Here is a 16,631-nt window from a genome sequence, read left to right as displayed (position 1 = left end):
GTTATGTTTAGGGGCGCCCGGGTGGCTCAGTCAGTTAAGTGTCTGACTTCAGCTTAGGTCATGATCTCACAGTTTGTGGGTTCGAGCCCCGTGTGGGCTCTGTGCTGTCAGTCCAGAGCCTGGAGACTGCTCTTGATTCTATGTCTCCCTCTCTTTTTGCCCCTCCCCTGCTCACACTCTCTCTCTCAAAAATAAACATTAAAGTTCTTTTTAAGTTTTGTTTACAATAATACTGTAGTCTGTTAAGTGTGCAACAGCATTATGTCTAAGAAAACAATGTACAGGGGTGCCTGGGTGGCTCAGTCTGTTGAGCGTCCGACCTCGGCTCAGGTCATGATCTCGCAGTTTGTGGGTTCAAGCCCCACGTCAGACTCTGTGCTGGCAGCTCAGAGCCTGGAGCCTGCTTCAGATTCTGTGTCTCCCTCTGTCTCTCTGCCTGCTCCCCCACTCACACTCTGTCTCTTTCTCCTTCAAAAATAAACATTAAAAAAAAAAGAAAACAATGTACATACCTTAATTTAAAAATACTGTATTGCTAAAAAATGCTAAGCATCATCTGAGTTTTCATTGAGTCATAATCACTGATCATAGATTATCATAACAAATACAATAATAATGCAAAAACATGAAATATTGGGAGAATTACCAAAAGTGCACAGAGATACAGAGTGAGCAAATACTGTTAGAAAAAATAATGCCAATAACTAGCTCAATGCAGAGTTGCCACAAACCTACAAATTATAAAAAATGCTGGATCTGAAAAGTGCAATAAAGGGAAGCATATTAGAATGAGGTATTTTCGTATGTATTAATAAAATCTAGATAGTAGTCAAACTTTTGCTGATAGAAGTTCAAGAACAATAAGAAAAATGTGGAGGCCCTGATCTAAATCAGAATTGTTTTTTGCTTGGACAATTGAAATAGTTTCCTGATAGCTAGCTATCTAAAATATACATACAATTCACAATTTTAACCATTTTTAATTGTATAGTTTTGGGGTGGTTGTGCACTATTACCACATCCACCTCCAGAAGTTTTCATCTTCCTAAACTGAAACTCTATACCTGTTAAATACAAACTCCCCATGATCCCCTTGCCCTATTCCCTGGCAACTACCATTCTCCTTCCTGTCTCTATGAGCTTGCTTATTCTAGGTATCTCCTATAAGTAGAATTATAAAATATTTGTCCTTTTGTGAGTGGCTTATTTATTAGCATAATGCTTCATGGTTCATACATTTGTAGCATGTCAGAATTTCCTTCCTTTTTAAGGCTGAATAGTATTCCATTGCATGGATATACCACATTTTATCTACTCATCCATCAACGGACACTTGGGCTGCTTCCACCTTTTTGACTAATATGAAAAAGGCTGCTATGAACATGGGTGTAGAAATCTTCATCCCCTTTTGCCTCCCCCTCTATAGTCCTTCTCTGCAACTGTAGTCCAGGCAATCCCTTTAAACGCACAAGCATGGTAAAATCATCCCTCGCTTTAAATTTACTAGTTTCCCACTGCTCTCAGGCAAAATCTTACTATCCTAGTTTCTCGAACACACATTGAAGACACCTGCTGTTTCTTCTGCCCTAACATGCTTTCCTCTCTGCTTCTCTAAGTTGTTTCTTCCTTCTCTCCTTTAGGACCTCGACTCCTGTTCTATTTCCTGGGCAAATAATTCCCTGATCACCCTCCTACACTAGGTCAGGGAACTCTCCCCCTCCCTCTTTCACTTTCCCCTCCTACCACTTGTCACAATTGGCACTATCTCATCGTGCGTATTTGTGGCAATTTTATTGTGTTTCCACTAGAGAATAAACCAATGAGAGTGAGGGCATTACCCTGTTCCTGCAGTGCCTGTCAGGACGTGGCATCCAGTAAGCACTCATTATTTGAGTAATCTATTTCAATAATAAGTCTGTGAGGACGTAGCTAACCCCTCCCGCCCACAGGCCAAGCCACAGTGGAGGATAGGGGTGGCCCGGCAGGCTCTGACCGACTGTCTTTAGCCCCCACCCTAGCCGTCCCACAGGGAGGTCCTCGGTGCCTGGGGTAGGAAGCTCAGGGCCGCCCCCTCCCGGCTCGCGCAACGGGGATCAGCTCCGAGCCCCCGGGTCCGCCTCCACTCCGGCGTCCGCCTGGGGCGGGGGCGGGGCCGGCCTGGAGACGTCACTTCCGGTGTACACAGCCGGTCCGGGCGGTGTGCTGGGGGCCGGGGCGCGTCGCAGGTGAGGAACGGGCGCGAGCGGGCACTCCGTGGCGCAGGCGGGCGGGCTGGTGGGTGGCCGGTGGGCTGCGGGCCGGGACTGGCGACTGGACGAGCTCGCGGACAGCCGCTCAGCTCGGGGCCGCGGGGCGCGGGGCCGTGGGCTCCCGCCCCTTGCCCGTCCGCTGTGGAGGACGCCGGGCTCTGGGGGCGCTGGCCGGGCGGACGGAAGCCCGGAGGGGCCTCATGGCTCGTGCCCGGGACTGGGGGCGCCGGGGTACTCCGCAGACGCTGGACGGGAGGGGCGGGGGGCGCTCCCTCGGGCCCCCGGGGCCGGGGAGGTCGGGCTGGCGCCGGCGCCCGTTCCCGGAAGCCGGCGGAGCGGTTCGCGGAGGCACGGCGGCCTGTGGGCGTCCGGGGTCCGCCGAGACTGGCTGGGGACGCGGCCCTCACGCCGCCCCGCGGCTGCCTGGCCGGCTGCGCGCACCTTCGCGGCCGTGCGGGGCCACCGAGGGACACGATTTTCTGGCCCCGCGGAGCCTGCTGGCGCAGTCGGGCCGGGGGAGGTTCTGCGGGGACCCGGCAGGGCTGGGGGCTGAAGGACCCACGCCTGTGGGGCGAGTGCAGGGTCAGGGGTGTGTCTTCCTGCTCCGCGCGGTGCGAGGAACGAAGCACGCCTGGTTGGCATGATAAGAATTCTGTTCATACTCCTCACAAAATTTGCCAGGTGAACACTCAGGTTGGGGGACCCCGATTTGAAAAAAGCTTGTTCCCGCACCGTCACCCCCATTATAAAAGCAATTCATTCTCCTCACATTCAAGACAACACAAAAAGTGTTGTGACAATACTTTTTCAAATGACAGTCATCCGCCACCCTGCCACTCAGTGACGATCATTGCTAACATTTTGGTTATGTCAGTAAATACAACGCATTTCACTTGTATTGTCACTTCTGTGGACTTGATTGCACACCGTAATTTAAAGCCCTGCTGGTACATAGGTAGATTGTTCCCAGTTGGTCACATCACAAGATAATTTTGTCAAAAGGAATCGTCTGATTGTTTTAGGATAAATTTACCAATGAGGTCAAAGGTAACCTTCGTGTAAAAAATCGGTTATATTTGTTTCCTTTATTGACAAGTTGGAAAAATTCTTCTCCGTCCCGGTGTTATAAAAACTTCCATTCATTTTGCTTCTCGTTTCATGGTTTTATTATGATTATTTTTTTAAATTTCAGTTTAAAAATTGCTACTCAAAATTTCGTTTTGGTGTAAGATAGAAAATATTTTCCAAATGGTTAGTTGACCCAGTTTTATTGAATAAGCTATGACTGCCGTTTTATCATATTTTAGATCTGAAGTTCTCAGTATGTGTTTATAAGACACTACTCACAAATTTGATATGTAGATTTTGTGAAGACTGTTTTTAAATTTTGTTCACAGTATCTTTTCTTTTTTCTTAATAATTTTCCTTTACAAGGCTAGGAAATATTTCGTATTTGGGTGTGGTTTTTTTTTTTTTTTTCTTTTCTTTTTCTCTTTAAAAATGAAAAGTTTAGTTTATTGTTTCATTTGCTTTCTTGCTGACAGGATAACAAACTCCATATGAAGAGTTCAGGTTTGTTGTGGCAACTTTTCAGTCTGGCATTTGAGATTCTAATCTTCCTCTATTTTTGCACACGAATACGTAGGTTAGCATTGGAGACCAAGATAGAAAAGCTCTCAGATTCCCTTGGCAAGCCTTGATTTTTCAATCTAAAATTATCTCTGGATTTTTGGAAGACAGCATGTTTTAAGCATCCTTTAAAAAAAAAAATTTAAACAAGTTGCATATGATTCTGCTGAAATCTTACTAAATGTTTATTCTATTTCAATCCCGGAGCCTAATACACCAGAAGCTTTATGTCAAGTGGTGCTTCCAAGACTGTAGGAAAATAATCGTATGTAAGAACTAGTCGGCTGGGGCATCCCATGGGTTGGGTGTCCACTCTCTTTCTTTCCCTCCTGAGACTTCGTCCTTAGTGGAAAATGATGACCTTCCTCTCTGGACAAAGAATGTTGGTTTGAATAAGGAATAGCTTTACTTTGGAGTTACGGTGGGGCCGGGGAAGGGGGGTGGGGGGGTGCCTTTTTCTCTTAGTATAAGTTCACTAAGAGCCTGAATGAGTGAGGGGTTGTGTTTCAAATGTGTTTATCTCTATGGAAACTGCTCTTGAGGCCCAATCGATAGATGCAGTGGCTGCTGCTTACTCATTTCCCTTGACCTTGACCATAAATATTTGGCATGGTAAGCCAGATTTTCTTGCTGTTGTCAGTCTCCTCTTGGTTGGCCTTTTTGACTTGGAGCTATTGTAGTCCTTTTCTTAAACGTTGTGACTGTGGTTTTTCCCTTGTCTTTGTTGGTGCTCGTCCCACATCTGTCTATGAGCATTTTCCAAGGCCTAGCTTCATGCCTCTACCTCTTTTCCCCCAAAACAGTGCTTCTTTGCACTCATCCAGTATGAGATCTATGCAGAGAACCACTTCACCCCCTCACTCCTGTCTCCATACATTGACCCCAGCTCAGACTTTACTGCAAGTCATTTCCGTACCTCCAACAGACCCCTGGTCATGTTCTCCAGTCTGTGCTTTCTCCAGGTGAGGGAGCCCTTCACTGCTTCCCAAGGTGGCCTGTCTTTCATGACTGTAAGGACCTATCTCATTCCATTTTCCTTCTTGATTGGAGTTGTATTTGCGGTTTGCTTTCTGTCCCTTTAACATGATTTAGATTTTGTATGTTTACTCTTAGGGACTTCAGACATAATCTGGTCCCACCCTGGATGAGAAAGGTGAGACCCAGTGATTTTATTGATTAATTTAGTCAACTCACATTTATGAAGTACTCACAGTGTGGGCCAGTTACTGTTGTGGAAAATTGGAATACAGAGCTGAAAGGCACAGCCTGAACAAGAAGGCCAAATAAGCAATTGCCATAAAGTGTCATAAGTGTCATAAAGTGTTTTTCCCCCAAAACAGTGCTTCTTTGCACTCATCCAGTATGAGATCTATGCAGAGAACCACTTCACCCCCTCACTCCTGTCTCCATACATTGACCCCAGCTCAGACTTTACTGCAAGTCAGAAGTGGGGGACACAAGCCTAGAAGTGGCGGACACATGATAAGCTCCACCAGGTTTCAGAGATCTTGCCTGTCCTGTTCACTGCTATTATCTCCAGGACCTAGAACACAGTGTTCTGGGAACAATCAAGTGTTTGTTGAATGAATCAGTGATCATCTGTGAATGAAATGAGAATAAAAGAGCTGTCTATAGAAAAGACGTAAACCAAGAGACATTTTTGTAAGTGTAGTTTGGAGAATTTCAGGGAAGACTTTAAGTTCAACCAAAATAACCCAGCTATAACCCCAAGAAGGCATGATTGGAATGTGTTTGTAGCCAGAATTGCTTAAACTTAATTTTGTATCCTCAGAAAAAAGACTGCATTTCTAGGAGAGGGTTAGGATGGTGTCTGTGGAAATTGGGGTGGTGAATCCAAGAGAGGAATTTGGTGATATGTCTGTAGGACTGCCTGGGGACTCTGGCCAGAGGAGCTGTGTGCAGTCCTTCAGTGAGCCTCTGCACCATCAAGCAGATGGGTGCATCTCTGTTGATGCCTCTACCCAGGAGAATCTTTCCCTTGCTTTGCTTCCATTCTCCTGATACCTTCTGATTAGAACATGGCTTCACATGGAGATTTCCTGCCAACGAGAGATTATGAATGGCTGAGAGCTCCATATGCAGACTGCTCGGATCAGATCCTGGTCTTGGGGTGCTGGCTAATCTCTGTTTGCCCTTCTGTAGAATGGGGATAATAGTAGTACTTTCCTTTTTGCTGCCTGGCATCTGGTAAGTGCTCAGTAAATATTAGCTTTCATGGGCATTTATAAACTTAGTAACTAGCCCTCTGGTTCATACATAGTCATCTTTGAGTTTAGGTGACCTGAATCAATTGCCCTGGACCAGCTTGCTCCTGGGTGCACTGACAAAACCTAGAACCAAAAGGGGTAGCCATGATAGATACAATTTTCCCAAACCGTTCCCCCGGAGAATCCACCTGCAGTTGTCAGGGAAGATTCCCTGGAGGATGGGCTTGAGCTGCATACTGTAGGAGAACGTTAGTTCGGCACCACAGTGAGGGGAAAGGACTTTTAGGGAGGGCCATGACAGGCACAAAGGTGTAGAGGTGAGCAGGCTGAGGTATGTGAGCTATAGAGTTTTAGGGTAAAGGGTAGGCAGGTACGAATAAGGAAGTAGAGGGAAATGAGATTGGAGAGGAAAGTGGAGCCAGCTCTTGAGGAAACAATTAAGAACAATATGTAACTTATTGGGCGCTAACAATGTGTCAGGTATTATGTTAATCCCTTAGACTCACTGTGGTAGCCAGGTTTGGTGCCATGTGTCTTGTGTATATTACTTTGTTTAGTCTTTACAACAACTCCATGAAGTAGAGAGGTATATTACAGGAGAAGTAACATGTGGAATGTCAGCTGGTTGGTCTCTGCCTGGTGGGTGATTCAGTCTGTACATCTCTGCAAGGCTAACACTTGTATCTTTTGTACATTTAAAAGCCTTTGTGACTCATGTATTTCCTGATGAAGTCCACGCCCATCAAGATCCTCTGACTTTATGAACCATCTTGGGTTAAAATGTGAAAATATGTGTATCTTAGCATTGAATAAAAAAGGGTGTAGGTGCAGATATGCATCAAGCTTGGAGAAATGTCATTCAGTGAAAAAGGCAAGATGCAGAACACTCTATATGGGCCCATTTGTGTAAAAGAGAGAGAGAGAGATACACATGAAATGTTTTGTTTTTTGTTTTTCTAAGTAGGCTTCATGCCCAGCACGGAGCCCAACATGGGGCTTGAACTCATAAGCCTGAGATCAAGACCTGAGCTGAGATCAAGAGTCGGATTCTTAACTGACTGAACCATCCAGGCACCCCATGAAATAGGTTTCTAAGTGTAGAAAAAAATTCCTGGAATGATAGAAAAGAAACAGTGGTTGCCTTTGGGATGAAGCCCAAGAAATCTAGGCTGTTAGACTGAACTAGCTTTTTCTCACATATTCTTTTGTGTGATTTCCTTTTCACTGTATATGTGTATTATATTTTCAATTAAAAGTTAATAAAAGCAAATTTTTAAATGTTTGCCATGTATGTAGCAGTCATTAAGAGGGGGAATGTAGCATAGATGTTGAGAACAAGGACTCTATCCAGACTGCTTGGGTTCCGTTCCTGCCTCTGCCACTTACTAGTCATTAATCTCTAAGTCACACAGCCTCTGTTTTCCCCATTTTACCCTGTCTGAAAATGGGAGAGGCAGCATTAGCTATCTCCCGGAGGTGTAAATGAGTCAGTACTTGTGAAGTCCTTAGAACAGTTCCTGACCGATGTGTTTTGTGGTGGTGGTGGTGGTGGTGGTGTGGCCTTGTGGCCTTGTACTGTGCACTGCGGTGCATGTGAAGATGGGGCCACCCTGTTGCTGCGCACTTGCAGTTCATGCAGAAAGGGAAGCTAACAAAAAGCAATGGCAGTGGAGGCTGCAGGAGCTCACGACAGGCTCTGGGAACTGAAGGGGCCCACGATGGTTTCATCCAAACAGTGGATCTTAAATACGGGCAACTGCTAGAAAAAGTGAAATGAGAGAAAAGGGAACACAGGGACTTGTTTCAAGGGTGATCTGTGCCCTAGACAGACAGAGAAATGAGACAGGCAGGAGGCTGAAGGGAGCCTGAAATTGGGATACAGCGTGTGATGGCAGGTCGTCATTATATGGCAGAGTTTTTCTTAGCAGGTATAAAATAATGATATGATTTATGAATGACATCCTAGGGTTGATGAAATGTACCTTGATCTTTGAAATGGCCATGATGTAGGTGTTCCTGTGTAATTTATTTAATGAATCCCTTAATGCAGAATACGTGGGCTACTTCCAGGTGGATGCCTGTGGACAGTGCTGCCAGTGAGTGTCTTGGATACAGGCCTCTACATTTACTGAGTCTGTTTCTAGGATTCATTCCTAGATGCTATCACTTTTTTTGTTGTTGTTGTTAACTGTTTGACTATGTCCCTTGTGTCTGGGCCACAGTCTGATATATGCTTTTTCAAATTGGTAGTTGCAAAGAGTATTAATGGGATAGTTTTTTGAGTGCAGAACTAGACCTGGAAAAAAAATCTAAATTTTCGTATTAGAAATAATTTTGGGATTAGGTGCTAGCAAGATGGTAATTACGATGGGGAACCTGGGAATCCCAGAGTCTTCCCCTACCCCACCCCCCAGGTCCTAGAGGTGGATGCCTGAGAACTGGCAGAGGAGAGCTGGCCCGGCTCCCAGACTCAAGTGCTGCAGGTTGCGGTAACCTGGGCACGGAAGTCAAAAGTGGTCCCTCTCATGCTCCCAAAGACCTGTCCTGCCCCTGAGTCTCAGAGTAGCAGAGAATGCAGCCACATCCCTGTGCTTCATAATGTGAGTCAGTCCCCCTCTTCAGCCTAGTCCTGGCTCATCTTCCTTCAGCTAGGGGCCGAAGGGGAGGGAGTGGTGAGCAGGGAAATGGGAGGAGCCTTGACCTTCCCTCTGAAGGACACAGGGCAGCCCTCTTAGTTTGTTGCCAGGACTTTGAGAGTTGGGGCCAGAGCAGCAGGAAGGTAAGTACTATTTTTGAAAAAATTGTATTGTAACTGTGGTATTTTGAGGAGGAAAAGTTTGCTTTTTTCACTGACAGTAGGGCAGTATGAAGAATTTCACTAGAAGATAAAATCCTTCCTTCTGACTGCTGCCCAGCCTCTTTCCGAGCGGATAGCTGCAGTTCTTGAGTGAGACTCAAGCTGTGCCAGGTACTGTGGTTTATGGATTTAGGCCTCCCCACTGGACTGAAGAAACTGAGGCACAGAGTTCAAAGAAACTGAGGCGTAGATTAGTAAGTGCCATTCACTCAGCTGATAATTACTGACAACAAAGATGCATATCTAGGTCAGTCTGACTCCCAAACCCATACCAATAACGACTTGCACTTTGTCAGTGCCTGTTTCCAGGAAATCTCTTTGTATTGGAGCATCTTACCTACAAGGTAAAAGCATGAGCTTTTTCTCCCATTAGGTTGGAAGCTCCTCAAGAACAGGAATTGTGTCTGTTTCATTCATCACTGTATCCCCAGTGCCTGGAGCGGTGTCGTGCACATAGTGGGGCCTCAGTAAATGCTCGAGTATGTGAGGGCTCATGGCCTGGAGAAGTGGCAGAGCCTGGAAGTCAGTCTGGTGGTAAGCCACTGCAGGCCTGCTCTAGCGCTGTCTTCCCTGCCTGGGGAGAATGGGAGGGATGGAGAGGAGGCTTCTTAAATGTCCTCACTGCTAATTATTTGACCTGCTGGGGTTTTGTGAGGTAGAATGGGGTCCCTCTGCCTTGACTCTGACTTGTGGTTCTTTTTGAGAGTTGGGAAGGCTTGCTGGGTGTGCAGAATTGAAGGCAGTGTTCCCAGCTTGGAGGCAGGAGCTGAGTAATTGTCCACTGATAAAATTTTTCAAGGGTGCCTTAAATTTTCAGAAACGGTCCTGAATCTGAAGCATATTTATCTAAAATCTGTGTAATTCCTCTCCATAGTAAGAGAAATAATTTATAGATTACAGTTTGATTTACCCATTTGTATATGAGTTTCTTGATAAATACTTGTTTTTCCCCATTTGAGGTTAATTTTAAATAGGTTCCACGTGCAAATTGTTAAGAATGAGTAACACTATTAAGTTTTCTTAAATAACTTTCTAATGGGTACCTCAATTTTCATTAGTTCAACTTGCTTTTATGTTAGGAAACTTTGCAAATAACAACTGCTAAAACTAGGCTCAAACAGAGCTGAGTGGATCAAGGCTTTTTCACGTAATATACTAATAAAAATAAACTAGAGGTTTTTAATTTTTTTTTTTCAACGTTTATTTATTTTTGGGACCGAGAGAGACAGAGCATGAACCGGGGAGGGGCAGAGAGAGAGGGAGACACAGAATCGGAAACAGGCTCCAGGCTCTGAGCCATCAGCCCAGAGCCTGACGCGGGGCTCGAACTCACGGACCATGAGATCGTGACCTGGCTGAAGTCGGACGCTTAACCGACTGCGCCACCCAGGCGCCCCTAGAGGTTTTTAATAGATGTAGATTTGGGGGACCGTTTTAACAATTTGGGTTCAAAAAATTACATCAGTGTTTGTGTTTTTTAAAAAATAATTGACTTTAGTCAACTATACTTCAGTTTAGAAAAAAGATGGACTTTAGGTCATTCTCCTTGACTTACACCCGAATTTCTGTCATTGGCAAAATTTGTTGTTGTGAATGTTTTCATAGTGCTCAGCTGAATTTGATGTGAAAAGATTTTTTTCAATACTTTTTATTTAAAAAAATTATTTAATGTTTGTTTATTTTGAGAGAGAGCATGTGCAAGCAGGGTAGGGGCAGAGGGATATGTAGAGAGTATCCCCAAGCGGGCTCAGCGCTGCCAGCATGGAGCCAGATGCAGGACTCAAACTCATGAACCGTGAGATCATGACCTGGGTCAAAATCAAGAGTTGGTTGCTTAACCGACTGAGCCACCCAGGTGCCCCTGATGTGAAAAATTTTAATGATCCAAAACCATTTTAGTTTATAAATAAAAACCTGGTTTTACCTGAGCAGACTTTCTCAGAAGTTTCAGAGCTAACTGTATTTATCCTTTGGTGATGTGTGGTAGTTATTTGTAGATAAACCTTTTCTTGGCAAGGCTTTGCCAGCTGCCCCCACCCCCTGCTTTTCCTTCTTTTGAAGACTTCTGTTGAATAAAGTTTTTTTGGCTCAGAGTGTTCCTCTAATAAAATTCTTTCAAAGTTTCTATCCTTGTTTTGTTTTAAAGGCAACAGCTTTTGAGTTACTCTTTTGATTTTATAAGACTAAACACAAGTCTTAGGATACAGTAGGTTGATTTATTACGAAAAAATTCAATACCTAGCTAGATCTCTCCTCATGAGGACCCATAATCGATTTTTTTTTCCCATTAAATTTTCACCATTTTTCTTGGTATGAAACTGAATATATGGTGATTACCATCCATTTCATTGACGTTTCTACTTATTCATATGCTGTTTACAAAAATAAATTAGTCTTGGGGCACCTGGGTGCCTCAGTTCGTTGAGTGTCCAACTCTTGGTTTCGACTCAAGTCATGATCTCACAGTTCATGGAATCAAGCCCCATGTCAGCTCTGTGCTAACAGTGCTGAGTCGGTGTGGGATTTTCTCTCTCTCTCTCCCCCCGCCTCTCTGCCTCTCCTGCACTCTCTCAAAATAAATAAATAAACTTAAAAAAAATAAACTAGTCTTTGATCTTCCTTTCTCTCCCCACCCCCAAAATACCCTCAATTTAAGCAAAATTGCTCTTCATCTCTATGACTATGTAACACATTTGGCCTTTTTTTTTTTTTTTTTGCCTGTGCTATTTTGAAACTGAATTTCATCTCTGTTGACTTTATGGTTACAAAATTTTTTTCTTCTGCTTAAATTATCAGTTGTTTGTAGATTAGTAAATAAAAAAAGCTCTTCAGACCCACTAATGACAACTTGCTTTGTTATTGTAGAGGAATGTCCTGTTTTGTGGTGATAAATGTTACAGTGTTACAGAGCAAGTGTCAGGACAGGAGATAGTCAGACATCACGGTGTGGAGACAGTTAGTTCCCCTCTTAGACCAGAAGCTCCTGACCGCAGGCACTGATATCCTGGGTTCCTGGAACACTCAGGCACCATTCACACACAGGGTTCAAGGTGTTGCTGTGGGATGGGTATAGTAACATCTTTATTTTAACTATTGTAAATTCGAACATTGATTAGAGTTTCTATTTAGTAGGGGTTTTTTTTTTCTATGTCCTTGAGTTTTCATAGCTCACTTTAGGATACTTCGGATTTTGTCAACTGATCAGTTATTCAGTAAGTTTTTGTTTTGCATTAACAGTAGTTTTAGTAGTCATTTCTTGAACAGAAAAAAAAAAAATAATCTTGGCCTCCTTAAAACTTTTTCACTGACATGTTTTACTCTGATAGAACTTTAATGTTTCCGGAGTTTTTGCATGATTCTTTAAATTAACATTCTTTAACTAATTAACATTAGTTCCATGGAAACTGTGTCCGTATAATAGGCTAGTGTTCAGTTTTGCACATATTTTTATTTGGGGGCAGTCTCCTGGGCACAGAAATAATCTGGGCTTGGTGGACCCAGAAGTGTCACTTCCTTTCCTCTGGCTTTGGCTCTCCATGCCTGCCTTTCCATTTTGATGTTTTAATGATACCCTCCCTGCTCAGTGATTTGTGTTCAGGAAGCTAGGCAGTGATTACTTTTGTTTCTGCTTTGCGAACTTCCTCCCCCACTTCCTATTTTTACCGAGCAACTACAGGAAATGAGGCAGCTCCTGGCTGGCTGCTGCTAAGCACTGATTTGGGGTGGCAGAGGACAAGGCCTTAGGGCCTGAGCCATTTAAAACATTTTCCACCTTAGTCTTTTCGCTACCTCTTTCCTGTAGGAATCACAGGAACCTGATTTTATGATTGGGTTGAGATGATGACGTGTCCTCCTTACCCTTGGTGTGGTGTGGTGTTGCTCAGTAGGAGGGCAGCGCTTCTGTGCAGTAGGTGAGAGGTTTTCTCCATTATAACAGTAGGAGCGGGACGTCGTGGCCCAGCTGCTGTCCTGGGTGAACAGTCTGGCAGAAGCAGAGGGTGGGCTGAAGGGACCTGTTCCAAGTAAGGCTGGAAAGGTGGGTTCTTGTCACTTAGTGGGAGCCTTGACTGGCAGGCTCGGAGGGGACTAAAGAGCCCTGTCTGCTCTCTGAGATCTTTGAAGAGTGCCTCAGCCTTTGTGGTGTTCTCCTTCCCCTGAACTCATAATGGTGTTTGTTTTTTAAGCCACTGTTTAGCATTTACCCACTTGTTTTCCCATGATAACTCTTACTGTATTGTGGACCTGTGACAGCTTAACTTATGTAGGAAGTGTGTATCCTCTTCCCAGAGAGAAGTAACTTTTTACACATTAGGTAACTTGAACACAGAAGGTGGACATCTTGGGTTGGGTAATTGTCTTTGGATGAACAAGGGAGATGCCCTGTGCATCATAGGATAGTTAGCATTTCTGGCCTCTACCCCCTAGCACTTGCCCCAGTTGTGATGACCAAAAAATGTTTCCAGACATTACCAAATGTCCCCTGAGGTGGGTGCGTGTGTGTGTGTGTGTGAAGTATCCTCTCCTCCGCTTGTTGAGAACCACTGTGTTAAAGGATTGAATGCTGACTTCTACTTTTGTAAAATGGAATAAAATACAATGTTGAGTTCCAACGCTGAGGTACATCTTCCCTTCTGCGTACTTCAGTTGAAAGAGCTGGGTCTGAGCATCTGACAACTTGGCTTCTGGTCCTCACGGCAAGCATTCTCTCTCAGTCCTGTCTTGCTTGCTCCAGAAGACTACTGCATGTATAAAGAAGAAAATGAGAGGCATTTAGAGGCTACTGCATGTAGCAGTAACAATAGCTAACATTTATGGAGCAGTTGCTGTAGACCAGGTGAACAGAATTGGTGGGATTGAATGTAAGGGATAGAAAGCAAAGGGACCAGGACAGGGCCCACGTGGGGCAACATCTTGGGTTTAGGCTCATGGTTGGAGGTGCCTTTAACCAAGACAGTAAATACAGCGGGAGGAGCAGGGAGTGGAAGGATGACTAAGTATAGTTTGAAGGACCTGAGGAGATGTCTCATGGGTCTAGTCCTGGGAGGGAGAGAGAGAGGGAGAGAGGGGTCTTGACCAGAGTTGAATGTGAGTGTCATCAAGAATAGATATGGGTATGATCTCCTAAAGAGAAATCTCTTTACTTTTCATTACTCCAGCTCAACTTCCTGTCACTTCCAAGACTACAGCTTTAAGCCATATTCTCTAAGAGTGATAAACAGAATGTTGCCGTCTAGATATTTGACAGAGGTGGGATAGCGCGGTGGAGAGCTCCGCCTCTGGCAGCAGACTGCCAGGCCCCAAACCCAGTTCTCTTGGTGACTCCTACCTTAGCCACGTGGCAAGAACTTGAAAAACTCACTTAACCTCTTTAGATGCTTCACCTACCTCACAGGGTCATGGAGAGAATGAAATTAGATAATAACATGTAAAGTGCATAGCACAAAGCCTAGTATTGAATACCCACTTGGTTCATGTCAGCTGTTTTTATTTTAGGGTTCTAGCAAGGATTAAATGAGATTATGTAGCTAAAGCTTGGTTTAATGCTTGACAGATTGTCGGCGCTTGATAAATGGTTTGTTTTGTTGAGGAGTGCTTGTGTGAACATGACATGTCATCGGTAGTTTTGTTTTTGTTTTTTGTTGTTTTTTTTTTTTTTTTTTTAAGCAGAGCCTTATTTCTAGCACTTAACCACTGCCTCTGTGGGCAGCAACACTGACTGTATAAAAATCACCATTAAATAAATACTGAGGATGTACTGATCATTCATCAAATACCTGTTGAATGTTTACAGTGTACTTAGCACTCTTGAATATCTTGAATGAGCTCCATGATCCCGAGCGTTGGAGGTGGCAGGGAAACACGCAAACTGGTAGTGTGATGCAGTATGTTACAGTACAGTAAAGATAATACTAAGACGTGGCCAAAAACAATGTGTTACAGTAGCACACAGAGGGACTCCTAGCTCACTTTTTGCCAAGGTGGCTTCCCAGAGGAGGTGATTTCTAAGTTAGACATCCAAGAGAAGTGAGTATAAACCAGGAGAGCTTTCTAGGCAGAGGGAACTGAGCACGTAGATGGTAAGAGGGAAAATGGCACAAGCAAGACCTGGACAGTGGTGGGCAGTGGGGTGGGGGAAGACAGCTGGGAAGCGTTGTGGACAGCCATAACTGATGTTAAGCAGCAGAGTAGATAATTAAATTGGCTCTAACACAATGACACAGCAACCAGAATGGAGCAGTCCAGGAGTTTGGAAGGAGGCTCCTGTGTAATTCCAGCAAGAGGAAAAGAAGATCAGAACTCTGGATCGGCAATAAAGATTGAAGAGAAAAGACTTGAGAGCTATTAAGGAGGCAGGAAGGGTACGACTAAATGATTAAGTGGCTGTAGAGGGGAGTGAGGAGTAGAGGATAGCACCCAGGCGTCTGGCTCACAGGTGGAGACGGTGGATCCAGTAGGTAGGCGGTGATGACGTTCACTAAGACAGGAAAGGAGCAATGGAAGACGGGGAGGGTTGTTTGTGGGCACTTGATTTGAGGACTGTCCGGAAGGCTGTTGAATATTTGGGATCAGGAGCACAGGAGAAAGATCTGGGCTAGAGAGATGGATTTGGGGATCCTCCCAGAGAGAATATGTTGATAATAGCAACAGACGAGGCACAGCATAGAACGCTGGGGGAACCATAGTACTTCAGGTCTGTCAGGGGACGAGTGGCTCAAAGAGGCCACTAAGAATGGCCAGGGGGACAGGAGTGGAGCTTAGGAGAGCTAACATCTCCTCAGTCAGCATTGCCTCACTCTTCTTAGTGTGATAACAGATAAGGGGAGCCAAAAAAGTAGAGTCCTAGGACTCAGAGAACAAAGAACTAAATCTTTCGGGCATTTTCTCTTGCCTGGATAGATATTTTAAATTCATGAATGTTGAGAATAAAATTCTTCAAAGCATTTTTCTGGAGTGCATTTCTAAATATGGCTTGTGTCATTCTGAACTGACAAAAAACATGGAAATGATTGGGCTTTGAACTTCACAGACAATAACTTCACTAATCTCCCTGAAGAATTTCCTGTGGCGTCTCCACATTATCAAGGGTAGATTTAGATTTACATTGTTACAGACTGGAGAGGAGAGAAAATATTCTGTATTTTTTTCTTTGAAGAGGGAATTGTTTATGGAGTGGTTCATGGTTTTTTTTTTCTTTTATAACAGCTTTACTGAAATATAACTCACATACTCTATAATTCATCCATTTAAAATATATGATTCAGTGATTTTTAGTACATTCAGAATTCTACAGCCACCACCATAATCAATTTTAGAATGTTTTTATCACTCTAAAAAGAAACCCTGTACCCATTAGCATTCATTCCTTATTCTTCTCATCCCCCAGCCCTAGGCAACCATTAATCTACTTTCTGTTTCAATGGATCCGCCTATCCTGGATGTTTCATATTAATGCAGTCCTGTAGTATGTGGCCTTTTGTGTCTGTCTTCTTTCACTTAGCATAACGTTTTCAAGGCACATACGTGTTGTAGCGTGTATCAATGTTTCATTCCTTTTTATGCCTGAATAATATCCCATTGGATGGCTGCTAAATTACATCTTCTTTGTTCATTCATCAGTTGATACATTTGGGTTGTTCCCACGTTTTTACGATTATGAATAGTAAACTT

The 16,631-nt window shown here is 44.1% G+C and overlaps 1 protein-coding gene across 3 annotated transcripts in view; it reads left to right on the top strand.

Moving 5' to 3' along the window:
• The first annotated feature begins 2,127 nt into the window (after window positions 1-2,127).
• The window catches only part of GARRE1 (granule associated Rac and RHOG effector 1), an 83,985-nt gene continuing 69,481 nt past the window's right edge, over window positions 2,128-16,631 (top strand). The window contains exon 1 of one of the 3 annotated variants that reach the window (XM_045442510.1): window positions 2,128-2,225. The gene's annotated coding sequence lies outside the window, so the exon portion shown is untranslated. Of the gene's footprint in view, window positions 2,226-8,750; window positions 8,886-16,631 lie in introns of those variants that run through there. The other 2 variants (XM_045442509.1, XM_045442511.1) reach the window with 2 other exon arrangements.

Source organism: Leopardus geoffroyi, chromosome E2, assembly GCF_018350155.1.
Source record: "Leopardus geoffroyi isolate Oge1 chromosome E2, O.geoffroyi_Oge1_pat1.0, whole genome shotgun sequence".
Taxonomy (NCBI): Eukaryota; Metazoa; Chordata; class Mammalia; order Carnivora; family Felidae; genus Leopardus; species Leopardus geoffroyi.
This window is presented reverse-complemented; position numbering and strand designations above follow the sequence as displayed.